The sequence below is a fragment of the Cetorhinus maximus genome, chromosome 6, assembly GCF_964194155.1.
Source record: "Cetorhinus maximus chromosome 6, sCetMax3.hap1.1, whole genome shotgun sequence".
Classification (NCBI taxonomy): Eukaryota; Metazoa; Chordata; class Chondrichthyes; order Lamniformes; family Cetorhinidae; genus Cetorhinus; species Cetorhinus maximus.
In genome coordinates, this window is record NC_135884.1 from 22,067,923 (window position 1) to 22,090,291 (window position 22,369).

The 22,369-nt window shown below is 46.2% G+C and overlaps 1 long non-coding RNA gene across 1 annotated transcript; it reads left to right on the forward strand.

Annotated features, from left to right (window-relative positions):
• The first annotated feature begins 11 nt into the window (after positions 1 to 11).
• On the forward strand, positions 12 to 22,071 carry LOC144681307 (uncharacterized). The gene is made up of 3 exons (XR_013576757.1): positions 12 to 121; positions 349 to 523; positions 21,888 to 22,071. It is a non-coding gene; the product is annotated as an uncharacterized LOC144681307 (long non-coding RNA).
• Positions 22,072 to 22,369: the final 298 nt, after the last annotated feature.

Consider the following 22,369-nt stretch of genomic DNA (forward strand, 5'->3'; position numbering starts at 1 on the left):
CAAGAACAGCAGTGAAAGAGAGGGTACAGCACATCACTGCAATGTAGAATAATCTACTTAGTGGTTGAGAGAATCAGAAGGTCACAACTGTGTCAACCAGTCAGAGGAGTCTACCAACAGGGTAAGTTGTATACCAATCTGGTTTTAAATCTTCAAATAAACCTGTTGGACTTTACATTTCCTTGGCACTTAACTGAATGTAAATCATTTGTCATCGCTTACCCCTCCAATTGCTTGGGTGCTTGACTTGTAAACTTTGTGAGGTCTTGTGAGAACTCTCATTGCTTTTGGCAAGTTTAACCTAGAGGGAGCTAATGACTGATAGACGTTCCTACATTTTAACCACAGATAATTGGAATACCTCCAAACAACAAGTAGGAGCAGGCATAAGTGCCTTTTACAAGAATTGCTGATTTCAAAGGTTTCAAGCTTCTACAAGAGCACACTATGTTTAGTTTGTTTCTTTCTGTGTGTGTGAGGGGGAGATTGTAAAGAACCAATAGTTACTCGGTACAGTTACAAGGTAGGTCAACCACCAACTCAGGCTGTAAAATGTTTTGTTCATCACCAGAAAGTTACATAAGATTCCCAGCAGAGCCATTCTGCTCACCAAAACAACATGTCCACTATGTAAGATTTCAGACATCCAAGGCAGGTAGAAAATGATGCTGCTGAATGTTATAAAGTTGAATGGGAGTGAAATACTAAATTTTCTTTCTATATACATTGAAGAAATATCAACATTTTTATTTTTGATGTCTCCCTCTTTTTTTTAATGATCTTCCCGGACAATGTACGTTGAGGGGACTGTGGGTTGAGGGGCACTGGCTGTTCCTGAACTTCTGCTCATTTCACTTTGCCAGAAGATTCCAAAGCAATGTGATAAGGACCCATTCTCTTTATGGCTTTGTGCACATTTTCCCTTGCAGTGATGCAGCTGAGATCAGAAACTCAATGTGCTAGGAACTTGAGACTTCTCTGTAGATTGCATCTCATCGTTCTATATCACCATTCATTGGGGATCAAACACACCGTGATAGCACATGGTATGAACTTTGATAGTACCCAGATTGCCCCTCATTCATTTGTATAATTCCAATTCAAATTTCAGGTCTTGATAAGTAGGATTGCATGATAGTGTTTAGCAGCACCCTGAGATATAACCATTTAGCAACATTCTGAGATGTTAGTATTGACCAGCACTTTGAGGAGCTTATCTCAGTATCACTGTCAAAAATAGGAGTGGCAATTAATATCTGATTGTGACAACATGCTTGATTCACAGACCTAACAAGTTGGGGTGTTGTAAACCAATGTTCACTTTGTGAACTGTGCTTTTCACTAGGCAAGTCTCACCTTGACCTCCATTTTGGAAATTTAAGTAGTAGCACATTTGCTCTTTATTTCCAAATGCAGTGCTTAGAATCTTCTTTCATTATTTGTAATGCGTCCCACACCACACAACTGTTCCCAACAATGAATGTCTCTAACAGTTTCAAAATTGGTTCCTGAGGGCAGGATTTTTCCTTTGTCGGGTGGGCGTGGTGGGCAGCCCTGGGAAAGGCTGCGAGACAGACCACTGCCCGCGATTGGGCCCTGACCACGGTTTCATGCTAGCCGGCCAATTAATGGGCAGCTAGTGTGAAACGCGCGCTGAGAGCCTCAGCGCTGCTGGGGCGGGGGCAGGAGGAGAGCAAGCGCTGAAGCCTGCGGATGCGCGGGGGAGCACGCACTGAAAGCCCCCTGATGGTACAGAACTGCCTCAGGGAGCTGAAGAATTTTAAAATATAAAATAAAGATTTTAAAAATAAGGGAAATATATATCCACATATAACTCAGTCACATGAACAGGGTCATATTAAAAATGATGTTTAAATTTTAAAAAAAAATTACTATTGGAAACCTCATCCTGCCCGTGGATGAGGTTTCCTAAAAATGCAAAGGCCACCTGGCCTATTCACCCGCTCGCCAACCGTAAGGTTGGACGGACAGGGAAGAAAACAAATTCATTGCTAGTTTAATGGCCTTAATAGGCCTCTTAATTGTCAGTGGGCACACTGTCAACTCTCACGTGTGCCCGCCAACCGAAATATCGTGCACTATTTTACTCCCGATCCAGTTGGGCATGTGCCTGCCCATGGGGCGTAAAATTCTGCCCTAAGAGTGATGGCAGTGTGATTCCATTTGAAACACAGCTTTTTATAAATGCTTCCTTGCAAATAAAATGCTTTATGATTCTTCACTGATGACCTAGCTGAAACCAGAAATCAATTGTGTAGGAAATAAAGGAATCTGTAATTTTCTGGAGTGCAATCAGTTGAATGCTAATGTTAACATTGAATATATGTCAAACAGACAGATTGCAAATCTATTTTAAGGTATTTAGGGACATTTTTATCTTTATTGCCTAAACATTAAACATTGCCTTGGTGAACGGGAGGAGACTCATGCTTGTAAATTAGCCCACTTCATTTTCTTCCCCCATGCAGCATCTGCAATGGACTGCAATCTTCTCCACCTGATTTTCCTCTCTGTCTTCCAAACTAGGTGATGCTCAATGCATGGGCTGTAAAGACAAATAACTACCCCATTGGGTGGTTTATATTTTTCCGTATGAGATACATCAAAATAGTTTATGTTTTAAGGTGAAGTCCAAATGAGTGAGAGGCCTGATACCACACCACCAACCAGCCTTTATAATGTTACATTGGAAAGGTAACGCTCTGGGTACATGTATGGATTGTGCCAAACCAATGTGAAGATTGCAGGGATTTTTTTCAGTAGATATTTTTAAATGACAAAATTTAATTGTTACTGAACAGCCTTTAAAAAGGGCATCATTCTTTGGTAACAGATAGAATTGAAAAATTGCAATCAGTTGAGCAATAGAATGAAATTCAATGAAGTCTCCATCAGATTATTATCTAACTACTTCAAGCTGTGGAAATTGAAATTTTTGTCTGTTTATGAAATTATATTTCAGTCAGTCATCTGGTCTCTTGATAAATGACAATTAAACAAAGTAATTTGTTGTTTTTGGACCTTTGACATATTTCAGTTGCTTCCTTAAACTTCTATAGCTGTACAAATTATGTTTATTGCCAAAACTTGTTTCAGCCCAAAGATTTGGTTACTGCGTGGGCGTATTTGAATTCCTTTTTTTCAAACTACTTCTCTTACAATGCAATGGCATATGTTGGCGAGTGTTATGTAATTTGGCCCCAACTCAATTATTGGCCTGCACAAGAGTGCATGTTGCTGCATTCACCAATTAGTGAACTGAATATAAAGTCAGCACGGCTGACTCTCATTTCCTTCCTCTTTTATTTTTCCCATTGGTGGATTTGCATATTATTTGACTTTCCTCATGAGCCTGCCTCAGTTTTTAGTCTTCCATCTCAAATTTCAACTTAGATATCATGTGGTGGGCCTCAGATACCCGCCAAAATCAACGTGCCATTCTTTCGTCTCAAGGCGACAACATCACAGCCTGAATTAAAATCGAACGGCTCGCTGACATTCAACACCAATCCTGGGGCAGAATTTTCCACTCGTCGGGCATGCGATGGCACCGGGCAAGCGTCACGATGTCATCATGCACTCGCACTATATTTTGGTCGGCGGGCACGTGCAGGAGTCGGAGTCGTGCACACCATTAATTAAGAGGCCAGATAAGGCACTTGACAGCCCAATTGTTGGTGATTTAACGTTGCCCGTGCGATTTTTCACTCGTTGCATGAGCAAAACTGGCAGGCGGGCAGCCCACAATTTGCAAAACCTCAGCCATGGGTGGCATAAAAAGGGTCAGCAGCATTGCCAGTGTGAGTAGTGAGGAGCTTTGGAGGTAGTTTGCTGCTGGTGGCTTCTTGCTACTTGGCAGCTTCATCTCTGTTCAGGGCTTCATTCTTAGCATTTCCATGCATCATTTCAGGACTCATTGCTGTCTCCAAGGCCCCCTGAGGATTCGGACCGTGTGGACCCTTCCAGGTATCAGACAGCCTTTCCTTACCCTGGTAATGGGGATTGTGGTCTCCGCTGGAGGCACCTCCTCTGAGGAGGAAGAGAGGGGCAGAAGGGAGAGGGGGCCAGGTGTCCCTATGCAGCTTCCAGGGGAGGGACCTGTGGGAAGAGAGGCGCAGGCACAAGGGGCGCAGGGCCAGCTGGCAGTTCAAGGCAGAAGGGGCTGCAGAAAACGCCACTATCCTGCTTTACAGGCAGCGATGCAGCTACCTCACTATGTCCGAGGTGCAGTGCCGAAGGAGGCTCCGTCTGTCAAGGGAGACAGTGACCTCTGTTTGTCAGATGATTGGGCCTGAGATCAGCTCTGACTGTGTGGATGGACACCCAATGCCAGCGGCTCTGAAGGTCACAGTGGCCCTCAACTTCTATGCCTCTGGCTCTTTCCAGGATTCAGTGGGTGATCTGTGTGGAGTCTCCCAAACAGCTGTCTATAGTTGCATCAAGCTGGTGACAGAAGCTCTGTTCAGGTGGGCATTGAATTTTATTAATTTCCTTCCGTCGAGGGCAGTCAGGCTGAGTGAGCCAGAGGCTTTGCAGCGATTGCTGGGTTCTTCCGTATCCAGGGTGACATCGACTGCACACATGTGGCCATCAAGGCGCCAGCGGGTGAGCCCGGTGCCTTTGTCAACAGGAAGGGCTTCCACTCCATGAACGTGCAGATAGTGTGTGACCACAGGATGCTGATTCTACAAGTCTGCGCAAGGTACCCAGGCAGCTCCCATGATGTATACATTGTCAGACACTCCCAGGTACCGGGGCTCTTCAGTGCTCCACCCTGACTGGATGGATGGCTGCTGGGTGACAAGGGCTATCCGTTGAAGAAGTGGCTCATGACGCCTCTCCACCATCCAAGAACAGAAGCTGAGCAGCGGTACAGTAGGAGCCACACCTCCACAAGCGTGGTGGTAGGGAGAACCATAGGTCTTCTCAAGATGTACTTCCGATGCCTGGACCGTTCAGGGAATGCACTGCAATAACCCCCAGAGCGGGTGTCACCGTTAGTGGTTGCATGCTGCACTCTCCATAATCTGGCACTCGCAAGGGGGGACCCACTGGAGGAAGAGGATCTAGACGGCTCCACAAGTCACAGATGATGAATCCAGTAGTGAGTCTGAAGAGGAGCATGGTGAGGAGGACACTGAGGTCATGGACCCAAACCTTGGTAACCTCCAGGCAGGTAGGGACACTAGGGACACCTTGATCCAACGCTCCTTCAGCTAGGCTGCCAAATAACGTTACAACCTCATGCCAGGGCTACTGCCACCACCCTGGATCTCAGAAATGACCCTTTCATTTGCCCCCGAGATACACTCAGTGCCTGTGCAACAAAGTTTCAAGCCATCCACGTCCAGAATTATATCCTGGCATAACCTGCACCTACAAAACAAATGAAGCATACAATAACACAAAAGCAAATGTAATATAATGTTGGCACTCACAGATTATGAACAGAACAATATCAGATGTTGATGGTCACACCATTAAAAAATTAAAACAAAATGGGGGAACAAAAGATCACCCATGACCGGTCCCTCTTGTACTTAAGGTGCTTTAAACTTATGTTTACGGGGTGCTACGTTTAGGTGCTCCCCCTTCGCTGGCACCGGCAGTAGAGACATCCTGCTGACTCTGCTGTCTTAAACAAAAACAAAAAATGCTGGAAAAACTCAGCAGGTCCGACAGCATCTGTGGAGAGAAAGACAGAGTTAACGTTTCAAGTCCGTATGACTCTTCTTCAGGGCTAAAGAGAAGCAGAAATGTGGTGAAATATATACTGTTTAGGGGGGGAGGCGGGGTGTGGGGGTTGGGGGGGCGGGGGGCGCGGTGGGGGCTGGGTGGACCAGGTGAAGCTGGAAAGTAGGCCAGCGATATGTGGAGGCAAAGGAGAGATTGTGAAAGCTGTCATAAACAAAAGGTCAAAGAGGTGTTAATGGTGGTGGTACTGGCTAAAGAAGGTGCTAATGGTGACATTAAGAGTGGAAAGCAGAATGTGATAATGGCAGGACCAGGGTAAGCACTCTGGAAAGTGACAGATGACCCTAGTCGGGGTGGGGTGGGAGGAGGGGACGGTGCTGAGAACAAAGGTCGAAAAGGCTAACACTCTGCTGTCTTGTTGGCCTTGATGCCCTTGGCGGGCGTCCTCTGGCCAGTGGAGCCTGTGCTGGAGCTGCCTGGGAAGGAGCGGCCAGTGCCACGGCTGGCATCTCCCCAGTCGCTGCAGCCTCACCAGATGCGACGGTCACTGGCAGAGGGGCGCTGCCATCATCCACAGCGCCCTGAGAGGAGCCCGCAGAGATGACAAGCGGCTCGTGCGCCAACATGAGTCGTTTGTGGACCTTCCTGCTTGCCACTGATGGATGGGCACCTGGCTGGGATACTGGGTGCCTCATCCATCTCACACAAGCACACAGACCACCTGAGTCAGTGCCTGTGTGAGGGCTTGAGGTCTGTGTGCAACCCCAGGAACCCCTGATTCTAGTCCTGGAGGAGCCTCTCCATGGGAGTCGTTACTTTCTCCATGGAGGAGGCAGTGTGCTCGGTCATGAGGGTCAACTCTGTGCTCCTGCTCCGCAGGGACTCCTCCACAACAGAGACCATGGCACGCATACTCTCATGGATCTCCATCAGATCCTCCTGCACATCCCACTGGACATCCAGCATCTGCTGCCTAATGGAGAACTCCAGAGGCTCATCATCAACCTTCGACTGAGCATTGTCCTAGTCTCCACCAGTCCTCCGACTGCCAGTGCCCTCGGCACTCTCTGCCTCTGCCAGCACCTCAAGCGAGTGTGAAGTGCCCTCACCAATGCGCACCAAGATACTAGCCACTATACTAATGCCCAGTGAGGTGCTGGTATCTGCACTGGTGGCTGGTTCAGAGAGTGGGTGTGACGCAGGTGCTTCTGGAGCCTGGTTGTCCTCCGGTGTCAAGAGTAGCTCCTGGAGGTCCTGCGCTTGGCTGCTTGGTGGCAGATCTAAGGGAGAAGAAGGATATGTCATTAGTTTAAGTCATCACACTGTCACTGTGCATGCCAGGCACCCTGGTGAGACAATGGAGATCTGCATCCTGGTGCTATCGTCTTTCAATGACCAATGAGGAATCCAGTCTGGAGGCTCCCATCAATGATGATTTCAGCAGCATTCGAAACTCTCACCCCAGTGCACTGGACTCCTACCTTCGTCTGACACCCCAGCCTCTTGGCAGCCAGTTGACCGAGGTGCATGGCACTTCTCGAGCTCCAAGGCCTCCTGGAGAGGATGAAGAGATGTGGGTGTCCTCCACCAGTCCACAACCTCTCAATATTGTTATGGGATGTCTTCTCCTGAAAGGACAGAGGAGCATTGATTAGTCCACTCTCTACCTGCAGCCCCATTGCAGCCTGGCCAACCCCACTTGAGGAACACCTTGCAGGACACATCGGGGTCGTGGCCTTGGAGGCGCAAGGCACTCAGTCAAAGCAGCCAGGGCTCACCATCTTGGCCAGCTCCAGCGTCATTGCCAGTTGGCACTCAGGCTCTAGCACCCCTGAGCTGCACGGGGGGGGGGATGGCCAGCCCAAAACACTTCAACACACCAACCCATGCCAACATGATACTCACCCTTCCTGAGCGCAGCAGGCCATTAAAACTCTTCCGGCACTGCACCCAGGTCCACTGCAGCATGTCGTGGCTGCTCACCAGGGCTGCCGCCTCCTCCCATGCCCTCTTTATGAGGTGCCGTGGCCTCCTCCTCCCACCTTTGGTGACGAGGGTGTCTCTTCTGACAGCCACCTCCTCCAGGAGGGCGGCGAGGCAGTCATTGGAAAAACGGAGGGGGGGGGTGCCCTGAGTGCCCAGCAGACCTCGCCTCCCACCTGTTGTCTATGGCTTCATTTGCAGCCGTGTCGTTGCAGCAACTCTGAGGCGGGCAGCCTCCCTGGGACCCTTTTTGAACCAGCCGCCGGGTAATCCATTGGAGCCGGCAGCCGACAGGCCCCCATCCCCCATCCGCCCCTTCTCAAGCATCTTGCAGCCGGTGTTCACCCGGGGAGGGCCGGAGTTGGCCCGCCAGCGTGAAACCTCGGCCCTATCGCCAGCGGCGGGCATCTTCCCGCCGAGCCCGCCCAACGAGGGCAAAACTCTGCCCCTGGAGCTTCATCCCGTACTGGGAAGGCAATCATTTCTTCTTCTGCCCCACAGGATGAGCGAGTTGCTGGTGAGCACGTGCTCACCCTCCAATTTGTTTCTGGCCAGCAAAGGACCGCAGTAAAAAAGCTCCAAGAGCAAAGGTAAATTCATTTTTTTTTTTTACTTACCTTTCTTGAAAACAGGGCGATGGGTTGAATAATATGTGGCGGTGGGCAGGAGTTCGGACCCGAGAATGAGTGGCTTGCTGACTCCCGACCTTCCAGCATGCTGTACAAATCAGCCAATTATCACCCGCTGGGCGGTTTTCCGGCCTGCAACGTTCCACCAATGTCTTCTTTCCGCCCGTGAGAGTTGGAGGGCTGGACGTCTGGTGCCCGAATTGGCAGGACGCGTCCCGGAGGGAGGTCAAGGCCACTAATTTAAAGGGGCACCTGACACAGAAATATGTCAGGTCCAGTTGGGTTTGGATTGATCTGGAAGCAAGAAGGATTTTGTGGAGTTCAGAATCATTGGCACAGATAAGATTGAACTTGCAACTTATTTTGGCAATTTTTGCAGAGTGCCAGCATTAAGGGCCTGTGACAGAGGACACAGACATGGTATGCATTGCAAGCATAATCGTCATGAAAATATGGGAATATGGAGCAGCTGGCTCCTAACAATCTTTCTGCTTCCACAAATGGCCGATAGAGGAAGTGAGGTGAGAGGGAGGGGCTAAGGGCCTGAACTGCCCCAAGGTTGGATGATGACTCCCTCAGAGCCCTCCTCCAGGCTGTGAGTAACAGGCATGAGGCCTTAATGCCAGCCAATGGGAAGAGAAGACTTCCTCCAATCAGCAGGGTACCTGAACAGAGGTGACTGCAGAGTTGGGCAGCGTGTGCGTAGAACCTAGAACGTGGAGGCAATGCCAAAAGCTGCTTAATAATCTTTTAAGATCCACAAGAGTGAGTAAGACTCTGCTCTGGACATCAGTGTACATTGGAAGGTTATGGAAAGACTCTATCTGGGTCATGCCTTGTGTACTGCTCTGAAGTCCGAGGCAATATCATGCACAGAAGACAAAGTTCATGGCCCTGGGGTCTGGGGGTGGGGGTGTGAGGTGCAGAAGGCGCACATAGTATTGGCTGCTAATCATTGTGCAGAATTTATATTTCTCACAGGGCATGAAAGGGTGAAGGAAAGAGTGTCCCTGAGAATCTAATTCGTAGCCCTGTCACACCTCGTTGCAGGAGAAGCGGGCCCACAATGCCACGGAGAGGAGCAGAACAGGAGGCAATGTGCCCAACTTGGCTATCCTCACCTCGAGGGAGGAGGGCGTTCTGCAGCTGTCAGCGAGTGAATGGAGTTGGTCAATTGGTAGAGGCGAAATTGGAGGAAGACCTCAGGGTGATGAGATCAAAAGTTGAAGGAGAGAGATGTTATAAGGGCGAGGGGGAGGGTGCATGATACCTGGTGTGCTGTTGTAAATTGCACATTGATGTTTTATACATTCAAAGACTCTCATGGATTAGGGAGGAGGGCATTGTAGAAGTTGTTAAATGCTAGCAAAAAGTAATATCTCAATCTCCATGTATTGCTAACATAGTTGAAAGTTGTGTCCCTGCACACACCATGAAGGTTGAGAATGGCCACCTAACGCCCTTTTCTTGTCTCCTATGCAGGTGAACAATCGGCTGCTGTGATTGCCAGTCCCGAGGGTCCCACACAAGCCTCTGAGGAGGAAAAGGAAGCCTCGGAGGGTGTAGCGTCACATCATCTCCCTGTACCATGCACCAGTGCAGATAATGGCACCATAATGATAATCGCACATGCAGCTGTCAGAGAGGGCGATGGAGCAGGCATCTTGCAGTCGGAGGAGTGTTCAAGGTGATCCAGAGACTGAGTCTGAGTTGGACGATCAGCTGCTGGAGTCGTCCGTAAGGTGGCAGATGCTGGACGTCCAGCGTGAGGTTTGTGGAGATTTGGCAGAGATACCTGAAGTGTTGTGCATTCTGGCATAGACTATGGAGGTGTTCATCAGGGCATGTGCACTGCTATTACCCACTCTTCGGGGCACCAAGCTTCATCCATGAACAGACTGGCGACTGTCACGGAAGGGCAAACCCAGCAGATTGCAGAAAAAATCGTGGATATGCATTCGTGACGTGCACTCCATTGATCTGGCTCTGAGCTCAAGGGCCCAGAGGCAGGACAACAGTGGGACTGGGAGCCTGGACACTCAGCTAGCTCCTGGTCCCTCTCAGGAAGGCAGGGAGGCCCAATGGTCCTCATGGCAGAGGTTGAGCAGCAGCACCTCTGAGGGCATTTCCAATGGGGGCAGCCTCTCCTCCACCCCCTCCACCATTGGCACAGCCAACCTCAATTGCGACAATGACGGAAGGGCCTCCTGACACTCTGCAGGAGATATCGAATGTGGTGGGGCCCTCAAGGCCAAAGTCATCCAGGGCAAGGGGGATAACTGATCAGCAGGCGCTCTCCAAAGCAGCTGAAAATGAGGTGGGAGCACTGCACTGGAGCACACGGGAGAGATTTAGAAAGATCCACAGTAGACACACACCAGTTCACATGGGTGCATGTAGATTATGTATCCTTGAGAGGGGCCATTGGCCATTTGTAAATAAACTATGTGCTTCACAGCCATCATGCAGAAGTTGAGTAGATTCTTTATGGTTTAAGGAAATAACAGGAGATGTGATGCAGGCAGACTATTATGAGAAGGTGTGTCAAGATGCAGCAATGGTTAAGGGACGGAGATGGTAATTGTGCTGACAGGACTTTACAAAAGAACTCACCATGTAAATGGGACAAAATAGAAATAAAGGGAGTACAGGCAACTCGGAGGCCTCGACAGCATGGCCTATTGGAATCCATGCCCTATTAAAGCCTCCCTTGTGTCACAGCCATCCATGCACTCCTTTGCAGGCCCTTGCATTTCTCCATCAAAGTATTCCCTCACCTCCTCATCAAACTCATCAGAAGAATGATCGTTATCTTGAGACTCCTCTTCCTCCAGGGCATCCCCTCTCTGAATTGCGTGGTTGTGCAGAGTTCAACAGACAACAACTATCAGCAACACTCTGAAAGGAGTGAACTGCAATGCTTCTCTTGATCAATCCAGTCATCAGAAACCCCTCTCTAGAAGCCGAATTGTCTGCTCAACGATGGCCCTGGCTGTGCTATGGCTGTTGTTGTACCTCCTCTCTGTGTATGTTCTAGGAGCCCTCACTGGCATCATGAGCCACCCCTTCAAAGGGTAACCCTTGTCACCCAGCAGCCAACCATCCAGTAACAAGTCTGGCACCTGAGAGTTCCTGAGAATGTAAGAGTCGTGGCTGCTGTCTGGGTACCTACCGCGGACATAAACTATCCTTCAATGACAGTCACACACTAACTGCATATTTAGAGAGTGATAGCCCTTCCTGCTTATAAATATGCAGGGCTACCTATGGCTGGAGCCATAGAGTCATAGACATTTGTGGTGACATGTGTGCTGTCCCTCCCTGACCTTTATGGAAGCCTGCCACCATCGCAAAGCCTCTGGCCCATTCAAGTTGACTGTGGCAGTCCAAGGAGAATGCAATATATTGACCTGCCCTTTAGAACATTGCATTGGTGAAGACCTTTATGCAGTGGTGGACAGCAGGCTGCGTTATTCCATGGAGGTCTCCACAGGCAGCCTGAAAGGATCCAGTAGCAAAACAATTCAGCGCCACAGAGACCTTCACAGCTACTGGCATTGGGTGACCATTCACGCAGTTAGAAGCTAATCCCCTGCCAGCATCTCACTGTGGCTCTTGAGAGCCTCCTCCTGCACTGTGTCTCCTGAGTCTCAGAGAATCACACAGAATCACAGAATCACAGTGCAGAAGAGGCCCTTCAGCCCATCAAGTCTGCAACGACATGTGAGAAACACCTGACCTACTTACCTAATCCCATTTACCAGCACTTGGCCCATAGCCTTGAATGTTATGACGTGCCAAGTGCTCATCCAGGTACTTTTTAAAGGATGTGAGGCAACCCGCCTCCATCACCCTGTCAGGCAGTGCATTCCAGACCATCACCACCCTCTGGGTAAAAAAGTTTTTCCTCACATCCCCCCTAAACCTCCTGCCCCTCAACTTGGAACTTATGCCCCCTTGTGACTGACCCTTCAACTAAGGGGAACAGCTGCTCCCTATCCACTTTGTCTATGCCCCTCATAATCTTGTACACCTCGATCAGGTCGCCCCTCAGCCTTCCCTGCTTCAACGAAAACAACCCAAGTCTATCCAAGCTCTCTTCATAACTTAAATGTTTCATCCCAGGCAACAACCTGGTGAATCTCCTCTGCACCCCCTCCAGTACAATCACATCCTTACTATAATGTGGCGACCAGAACTGCACACAGTAATCCAGCTGTGGCCTCACTAAGGTTCTATACAACTCCAACATGACCTCCCTACTTTTGTAATCTATGCCTTGATTGATAAAGGCAAGTGTCCCATATGCTTTTTTCACCACCCTACTAACATGCCCCTCCGCCTTCAGAGATCTATGGACACACACGCCAAGGTCCCTTTGTTCCTCAGAACTTCCTAGTGCCATGCCATTCACTGAATACTTCTTTGTCAAATTACTCCTTCCAAAGTGTATCACCTCACACTTTTCAGGGTTAAATTCCATCTGCCACTTATCTGCCCATTTGACCATCCCATCTATATCTTTCTGTAGCCCAAGACACTCAACCTCACTGTTAACCACCCGGCCAATCTTTGTGTCATCCGCAAACTTACTAATCCTACCCCCCACATAGTCATCTATGTCGTTTATATAAATGACAAATAATAGGGGACCCAGCACAGATCCCTGTGGTATGCCACTGGACACTGGCTTCCAATCACTAAAGCATCCTTCTGTCATCACCCTCTGTCTCCTACAGCTAAGCCAATTTTGAATCCACTTTATCAAATTACCCTGTTTTCCATGTGCATTTGCCTTCTTTATAAGACTCCCATGTGGGACCTTGTCAAAGGCTTTGCTGAAATCCATATAAACTACACTACCCTCATCTACACACCTGGTCTTCTCCTCAAAAAATTTAAAACAAATTTGTTAGGCATGACCTCCCTCTGACAAAACCATGCTGACTATCCCTGAGCAAACCTCGCCTCTCCAAGTGGAGATAGATACTCTCCTTCAGAACTTTCTCTAATAGTTTCCCTACCACTCACATGAGATTCACTGGCCTGTAGTTCCCTGGCTTATCTCTACAATCCTTCTTAAATAGCGGAACCACATTAGCTGTTCTCCAGTCCTCTGGCACCTCCCCTGTGGCCAGAGAGGAATTAAAAATTCGGGTCAGAGACCCTGCGATCTCCTCCCTTGCCTCCCTCAGCAGTCTCCTCTGACACTGTGTCTCAGACATTTGAAGGTATCTCATTTTCTCCCTGTATACTTGAATGTGAGCTTAAGGCCTTGTTGTGCCTCTGCACAGCATCCTGTCTTCGGCAGCCCCTTGCTCCTGCGCAAGTCTTCCAACATCATGCAGCTGCAGTGCATCCTACCCCTGAACCTCTGGCCTTCTCCCTCTCCTTCTCAATCTCCTCCTTCTCTTCCTCTCCTCCTCACTGAAAGATGTGTCTCCCATGGAAACCACTATCTCAATGTTATTCAAACCAAACAGGCTGAAGTGCAGATGAGGCACTAAGTGCACAAGTCTGCAGGCTAATTTCAGCCTTAAAAAGCCAAAAGAATCCACTCATTATGCACCTATTAATAATAACTGCTAACAGTACTCACAGCAGCCTGAAGTCAAACCGAGGCCCCAACTGACGCCTTTAAACCTGCCCTGACATCCAACCATTGAAAAAAGTGAGTTCCTCACCTGATGTTCTCCCCAAACTCTGACCGTTTTACCACAGTCAGCACGTATTATGGCAGTCAATTAGGCTGCCAATAAGCTTAACTGACCAATGATTGGCAATTGGAATATGGTGGGCGGGCTCCCAATTTCTAGGGCTTCCCACCAGGCGCATTATTGCTTTCTCGCTTTCCGACATCATGACTTCGGGGAACCTGACCTGACGTCATTGTGCCTGATAATATGTTGGCGCAGGCATAGGGCAGCCCCATTTTCACAGCGTATTATTCAGTCCTATATATCAGATGCCAATCTAATGCAGGTTGAGTAAAATCTAATTCTTGCTGTTCCTGAAAGAATATACACTAATGCCTAGTAGTTTAGAAGGAAGGGTGATGGGCTGGAGTTAGAGTTAGGCCGAGGCCTTGTTATGACGATTTACAGTTAAGAGTTCCACAAAGGCTAATGTTTTAAGGTTATAGTACATCTGTTAAACATTTCTGTGCTCTTTGGTTTGTAATTTAGCATCATGTTGGACACACAGATACAGATATAGATTAACAATAGTCTTCCTTAAAGAGAATGTCTTAAGCCTGTTTCAATTATTCCCAATGAGCCAGTTACCAAAGCAGAGTTTTTCTGCTGAACATTCTGATGATTTCACAAGATTTAGTTTTAACCTCACCCTCTCTTCTGTCTGATGTTCTCTCCAGGTGTTTGTTGGAAATTTTTGGAGGGATGGAAAATACCCATGACGGTTCAAGCTTTTTAATCACTGTTTCTATGTTAATAGTTGAACCAGATTCTCCTCGAAGGACAATGCAGTCCTCAAGATCTGGGGTGCAGGTTTCAGTAGTTTAGGATTACTTCTGTCAATCTGCAGGGCAGAACACTTTTAGTGTTAGAACACTGATGCTCCTTATTTTGGGGAACAACAAAATAACCTGAAGAAAAATTAAAATGAATAAACATGTTTATCATCTGAAAACTGAAGAATTCCCCAAAAAGATATCCTTTATGTTACATTCAAGCATCACCCAAAGAGACTGGGAGCCAGAACTATAGCCATAATTCTGTAAGATGTGCGATCCTTAACAATAATGCTGTATTCATTAACATGGTGCATTCATTTGTGACTCATCCCTCAAAATTCAGTTTATTTATATAAATGTTCGTAATTGTGCATAGGTGGGGGTGGCTACATCTAAGGAGGGAAAAAAATTCAGGAAACCAGAATAACATGCAAAACCAACAATGACTGCACAGCGGAATGTTGAACTTTTGCAATCTGTGCAGATCATTTCACTATGGTTAAATCAATTTCAATTATTGTACACAAATCATTGCGGTGTGATGTTATTCACAAAACATCCAGTTGAAAGGCTTCTTAAAATGTTAGTGATTTTATATTTTTTTGTATTTATGTTTGAAATGTGCAGTACTGTAATGATGACACAATGTTCAGTGCACACATTGTACATAACCTAGTCAATAAGTGAATTTTGTCCAGGAAAACAACCATCGGTGTTCTAGCAAATGATATTGAGAAAACGCTGCTTCTTGGAACTTCCAAAATTAAAAGCGCTATCGTAAAGGGTGTAATGGGCCCTTATCACTGAAAAGATACTGCTACAGTATTGATAACCTTTAACAATGTGACTTTTAGCTACTTGCAAATACTTACAATATATGGGTACAGTAGCATCGTGATTGTTACTGCACTAGGAATCCAGAGGCCTAAACCAATGATTCAGTGAGTTCAAATCCCACTACTGGCAGCTGAGGAAGTTAACTTCAATTAAATAAATCTGAAATTAAAAGCTGCTACATGGTGACCCAGATTGTCATAAAAACCCAACTGATTCACAGATGTCCTTAGAAAAGGAATTCTGTCATCCTTAGCTGGTCTGGCCAGTATGTGAGTCAGACGCACAGCATTGTGGTTGACTCTTAAATGTCCTCAGAGATGGCCCAGCAAACCACTCAGTTGTATCAAGCCACTCTGACAAAGCCTAATAAGAACCACCCGGCATTGACCTAGGCACCGGATATGAGAAAGGCACACCCACTTAACCCTGCTAAGTCCTCCTCACTAACATCTGGGGACTGGTGACAAAATTGTTCCACAGACTAGTCATACTCACAAATTCATACCATTCAGCCAATATCCCAGATTCCTCCATCACCATCCCTGAATATATCCTGTTCCATTGGCCGGTCAGTACCCTTGGAGGTGGCAGCACAAAGGTATCCAGTCGGGAGTCTTCAACATTGATTCTGAACTCTGGACCCTGTAAAGTCTCATGGCATCAGGTCAAGCATGGGCAAGGAAACCACCTGCTGATTACCACGTATTGCCCTGGTGAATGAATGTTGAACACCATTTGAAAGAAGCACTGGGGGTCACAAGGCCACAGAATGTAGTCTTGTGGGGGGGACTTCAATGTCCATCACCAAGAGTGGCTGAGTAGCACCACAACTGACCAAGCTGAAGGACATATCTGCCAGACTGGCCTAATGGCAGTTGGTGAGAGAACTAACAGGAGGCTCAACCTACTTGACCTCATTCTCACCAATTTACCTGTTGCAGATGCATCTAACCAAGACAGTGATAATAGGGGTGAGCACTGCCCAGTCCTCGTGGAGATGAAGCCCGTCTTCACACTGAGGACACCCTTCATTGTGTTGTGTGTCACTACAACCATGCTAAATGAATAGATTCAGAGCAGGCCTAGCAGTTCAAAACGGGGCATCCATGAAGCATTGTGGACCATTAAAAGCAGCAGAATTGCATTCCACCACCATCTGCAACCTAATGGCCTGGCATACCCTCATCCAATCATTAGGATTAAGCCAGTGGAAACAACCCTAGTTCAATGATGATGGCATATCAGGAGCAGCACCAGGCATACCAAAAAATGAGGTGCCAACCAGGTGAAGCTACAGCACAGGGCTATATGCATGCTAAACAGAGGAAGCACATACAATAGTTAGAGCTAAACAATCCCACAACTAATGGATCAGATCAAAGATCTGCATTCCACCCTCAGCCAGTGAATGGTGATGGACAATGAACAACGAATGGGAGGAGGAGACTCCACGTACATCCCCATCCTCAATGGTAGTGGAGTTCAGCACATCAGTACAAAAAACAAGGCTGAAACATTTGCAACCATCTTCAGCCAGAATAGGTGATCCATCTTGGCCTCTTCCTGAAGTCCCCAGCATCGTAGATGCCAATATTCAGTCAATTTGATGCACTTCACATGATTTTAGGAAATTGCTAACCGCACTGGCTACTCTAAAGGCTATGGGCCCTGACAATATCCCCGCTGTCATACTGAAGACCTGTGCTCCAGAATTAGCCGCACCCTTAGCCAAGTTGTTTCCAGTACTGCTACAACACTGGCGTCTGCCGACATTGTGGAAAATTGCCCAGGTATGTCCTGTCTACAAAAAGAGGGGCAAATCCAACATGGCCCTTTAGCACCCAATCAGTTAACTCTCAATCATCAGCAAGATGATGGAAGGTGTCTTTGACAGTGCTATCAAGTGGCACTTATTGAGCAAGAGCCTGCTGACTGATGCTCGTTGTTTGGGTTCCACATGGCTCGAGACGTCATTAGCCTTGATACAAACTTGGACAAAAGGGCTGAATTCCAGAGGTGAGTGGAGAGTGGCTGCCTTGACATCAGGATAGCATTTGACCAAGTGTGGCATCAAGGAGCCCAAGCAAAACTGAAGCCAATGGGTATCAGTGGGTAAACTCTCCACTTCCTGCAGTTTTATGCAGCACAAAAGGAATATGGCTGTGGTTAGCGGATGCAAATCATTTCTGCCCCAAAACATCACTGCAGCAGTTCCTAAAGGCAATATCCTAGGCTCAACCATTTTCAGCTGCTTCATCAATGAAATTTCCTCCATCATAAGGTCAGAAGTGGGAATGTTCACTGATGATTACACAATGTTCAGCACCATTTCCAATCCTCGGATAATGAAGCAGTTTGTACCTGCCTGCAAACATACCTGCACAACATTCTGGCTTAATAGTGGTGAGTAACACTTGTGCCACACAAATGCCAAGAAATGACCATCTCCAACAAGATGGAATCTAATTGCAACAACACAAAACACTTCTTCTTAACATTCGACAGCATCACTATCCCTTTATCCCCCAGCATCAATATCCTGGGATCACCATTGGCCAGAAACTTAACTGGTCCAGCCACATAAATATTGTGGCTACAAAAGCAGGTCTGAGGTTGGGTATTCTGTGGCGAGTGACTTCCTTTTTGATTCCACAAAGCCTGTCCACCATCCACAAGACACAAGTCAGGAATGTAATGGCTTGGATGAGTGCAGCTCCAAAAGCACAAAAGAAGCTCAACACCATCAAAAACAAAGCAGTTTTTTTGATAAGTACCCCATCCACCATCTTAAACATTCACTCACACCACCATTGGCATACTGTGGCTGCAGTGTAAACCATCTAAAAGATGTACTGCAGCAAATTGTCAAGCCTCCTTTGCAGCACCTTCCAAATCTATGACTGCTACCACTAGGATAAGTGCAGCAGGCACATGGGAACACCACCACCTGCAAGTTCCTGTCCAAGTCACACACCATTCTCACTGGTAAGTGTACTGTTGTTTCCTCACTGTCACTGGGTCAAAAACCTGGTTCCCCCTACCTGATAGCACTGTGGGGTATATCTATAACACATGGATTGCAGCAGTTCAAGAAGGCAGCTCACACCACTTTCTCAAGGACAATTAGGGATGAACAACAAATATTGAACTTGTCACTGACACCCACGCCATTTGAATGAAAAAAATACACCCCAACAATTTGCTCAATGGTAACAGTAAAGAACCCTACGGTCAGGCACTTGACTACCCTGTTTGATGAGGAATGATGACAAAAACGCAATTTTTGTTGTTGAAAATAAAATTGTGACACTGCCTTTGAAGGTCTGCACTTAACAATTGATTAAATGTCTCTTTTTTTGTAGTGTCAACCTCTGCCCTTTGATTGATTGATTGAATATGAAGGCACCTGGACCATCTATTCCCAAACCTCTATCAGTGATTCTTTCTAACTTATTGGAAAATGCATAAAAATGTACATGACTTGTTATATCCCCTATTCCATGTTTCCACATAGCACCTGTGCCAATGAATGCCCAATGTTTGGAGAACTGGTGGGCTTTTTATGATTAGATGCTGTTGCTGATACTTTAGGATGGCCAGCACCCTGAATCGTGTTCAAAGAGCTTTACGCTATTAAACTACGTTTTTCACTCAATTAGATTCAGCATCAAATAGCTTAGTCACTTTCTGCAATATCAATCAGCGTAATTTTGCAAAGACTGTGACTGCACGCTGCTTAAGAAATAGGCATGAACATTTCCATCACTTCAGTGAAACATTAAGATTCTGGTAAAGCATGTGGGGATAATAATATATGTTAAATATGACAAGGAAATATTGACAGTAAAATTGTTCTCAGATCAAAAAATGTACCTACAGAAGAAAAAACTGGGAATTTAAATGTGTGGCCATGCAATCTTAGCTGACACTCCTGTGCATTACTGAGGGAGCGCTGCAGTATCGGAGGTGCTGACTTATGAATGAGATGTTAAACCAAGGCATCATCTGCCCTCTTAAGTGACCGTAAAAGATGGCTATGGCATTATTTAAACAACAGCACAGTGTCCATAAATGCTTTAATCTTGGAAAATGGTTCATCTTCAACGACCAAGAACTTTCTGGGAGAATTTGTGTTTTTTACAGGCACTATCCGTTAAAGGGTTAATGCAAGGAGCCTGGTTGCTGCTGTTACTGGAAAAGACAGCATTTTATAAGAAAAGGCATTTAAGCAGTTTTAAGGAAACTGGAAACCTCTTGACCCAGGTAGACTGTTTACAAAAGGGTCGCATGGTGATTTATGACTTTAAAAAAAAACAAGCTTTGAAAACTGTGTTTAAAAGCTGGCCGGCTGGTCGGAAGAAACAAGAAGGATCAACTGCTTGGGTAAAGAAGACAGCAGCTCCTGAAGCTCTGGGCCCAGTCCAAAGAAGAAAGTGAATGGAATTTGCTCCGAAATCGCTCTACATTCTGAAATTGACTGACTGCAAATTTTCCTCGAAGTCCACCTGAAAAGTAGTGCAGGGTCATCGACTGTTTCCCAATGCTGAGAAACCAACCATATAAACGATAAAATTTGAAGGACCCAAAATTGACCCTTTTTCCTTGAACCATTGACTTTTAAACATTGGCAGAATTCCTCTATTTTATTTTGTTGTGTGTGTTTGTCATGTGAGTTAGGGTATTTAGAAAGAGTAATTATTATATTGTCATATTTCATACTGTATGCTAATAAGCTTTGCCTTTCTACTTGACAAGTGTGCTTTTATAATAAACTAATAATTTTGTTGCTTATTGAAGAAACCTGGGCATTGTACGGTCATTCTGGGATTAATTGGTAAAGCAGAGTTGGCTGTATAGCTAGCTGGAAAAATCATTTAACTATATGTTGTGACCCGTAGAGTGGTAGAACTAGAGACAGACAGTGCACTCCTTCCATCTCGGTCGTAACATTGTCCCTCCAGAAACACCACTAAAACATTTATCTCGTTGCTGTTTGAGGAACTTAGTTGTGCATAAATTTCCAGTTGGATTTCATTATATTCCAACAATGACCATACTTCAAAAGTAATTCATTGGCGGTGAGGTGCTTTGGGATGTTCTGAGGTCATGGAAGGTGCTATATAAACGCAAATTATTTTCTTTCTATGTGAGAAGTAGGATTAAATCAAACCCTTGCAGCGAGCAGATGAGAAATAATTAGATTGTGGTGAACAATAACATAAATTCAGTATTCAGCGGCTGCCACAAAGCACACCTTGGGATAGTCATTGTGGAGGAATTCAATCCCTTGATCATGGCAGTGTCTTTAATGTTTTGAGTGAAGGTTCGGTTTCCCTGTGTCAGAATCAATATCAGTGCAGTCATCACTATGTAATGAGAAGAACTGTAAAAGCTGGCAGTAGCCCATCTGTGTGTGTCTCTCTAGATTTAACAGGCTTTGTCAGTTGACAACTTAAAAACATACTGACGTCAGGCTACCTTAGACAAGCAGGAAATGTAGATCAGTATTGAACAATGGTGTGCCTGAGGAAATGGATTTGCTGCTAATGCATCTTATGTAAAATAAGTAATGTAGCAATGGACTGCCAGCAGGCTGAGGAAACTTTTTTTGTCCTAATTTTTACTGCATTAAAGAATGATTATTGAATACCTGTGACTGAATTGAGAAGCATTGTCTGTGCATTTTTAATTTTTCAGCAAACAGTTAGCACTAAGCAGAAAAATGTTTCATTGGCCTGTAGGCCTTTACTATGCTTTTGAACAATTTCTAGTTCCATTTTTTGCTGACTTCTGTGTTCTATTTCACTTCTGTTTGCAACCATACCAAAATGCTACATTATTAAAATGGGTTTGGAGCATCAAGGAACCAAAACAGCTTTTGTGCTTACTCTGTGGGATAAAGTAGTTACTTTGCTCAATCCTTCTTCCTGATGCCATTACTAATGTGAAACGGTTCCTCAGTCAGAGTTACTTCCAAAGTTATCATTTGTTTAATGTAGAAAATCACCAAACAAGTTCAGCTTTTCTGGATAAGCAGTGGAGGTTAAAGAGGTCATTGAGGCCGAGTGGTGCCCATTGGGAGGTAGAAGGAACAGCAAATATTCCATGACGGGGAGGGAGAAGGGGAAGGATACTTTTTACATTTGATTTACATAGTTTACAGCAAGGGAAGACTAGCCTTATGGGAAATTGGGAGAAAGGTTTCATATCCACTTACCCATTTTATCTGAAAATCATTCATTAAATTCTAGACGGCCCATTGGCCCATGGAGCAGGCATACTTAATGAATGAACTCCAGCGGCTCCTCATAGACTCACAGATGTTTACAGTACAGAAGGAGGCCATTCAGCCCACCGTGTCTGTGCTAGCCACAAAGATCTGACTACACCAATCCCATTTTCCAGCACTTGGCCCATGGCCCTGGAGGCTACAGCAATGCAAGTGAATATCTAAATACTTCTTAAATGTTACGAGAGTTTCTGACTCAACTACCCTTTCAGGCAGTGAGTTCCAGACTCCCACCACCCTCTGGGTGAAAAACTTTCTTCTCAACTCCCCTCTTACCCTTCTACCTCTTAAATCTATGCCCACTCATTACTGACCCCTCTACTAATGGAAAAAGTGCCTTCCCATCCACCCTATCTATGCCGCTCATAATCTTACACACCTCTCAGCCTTCGCTGCTCCAAGGAAAATAACCCCAGTCTATCCAGTCTTTCCTCATAGCTCAGA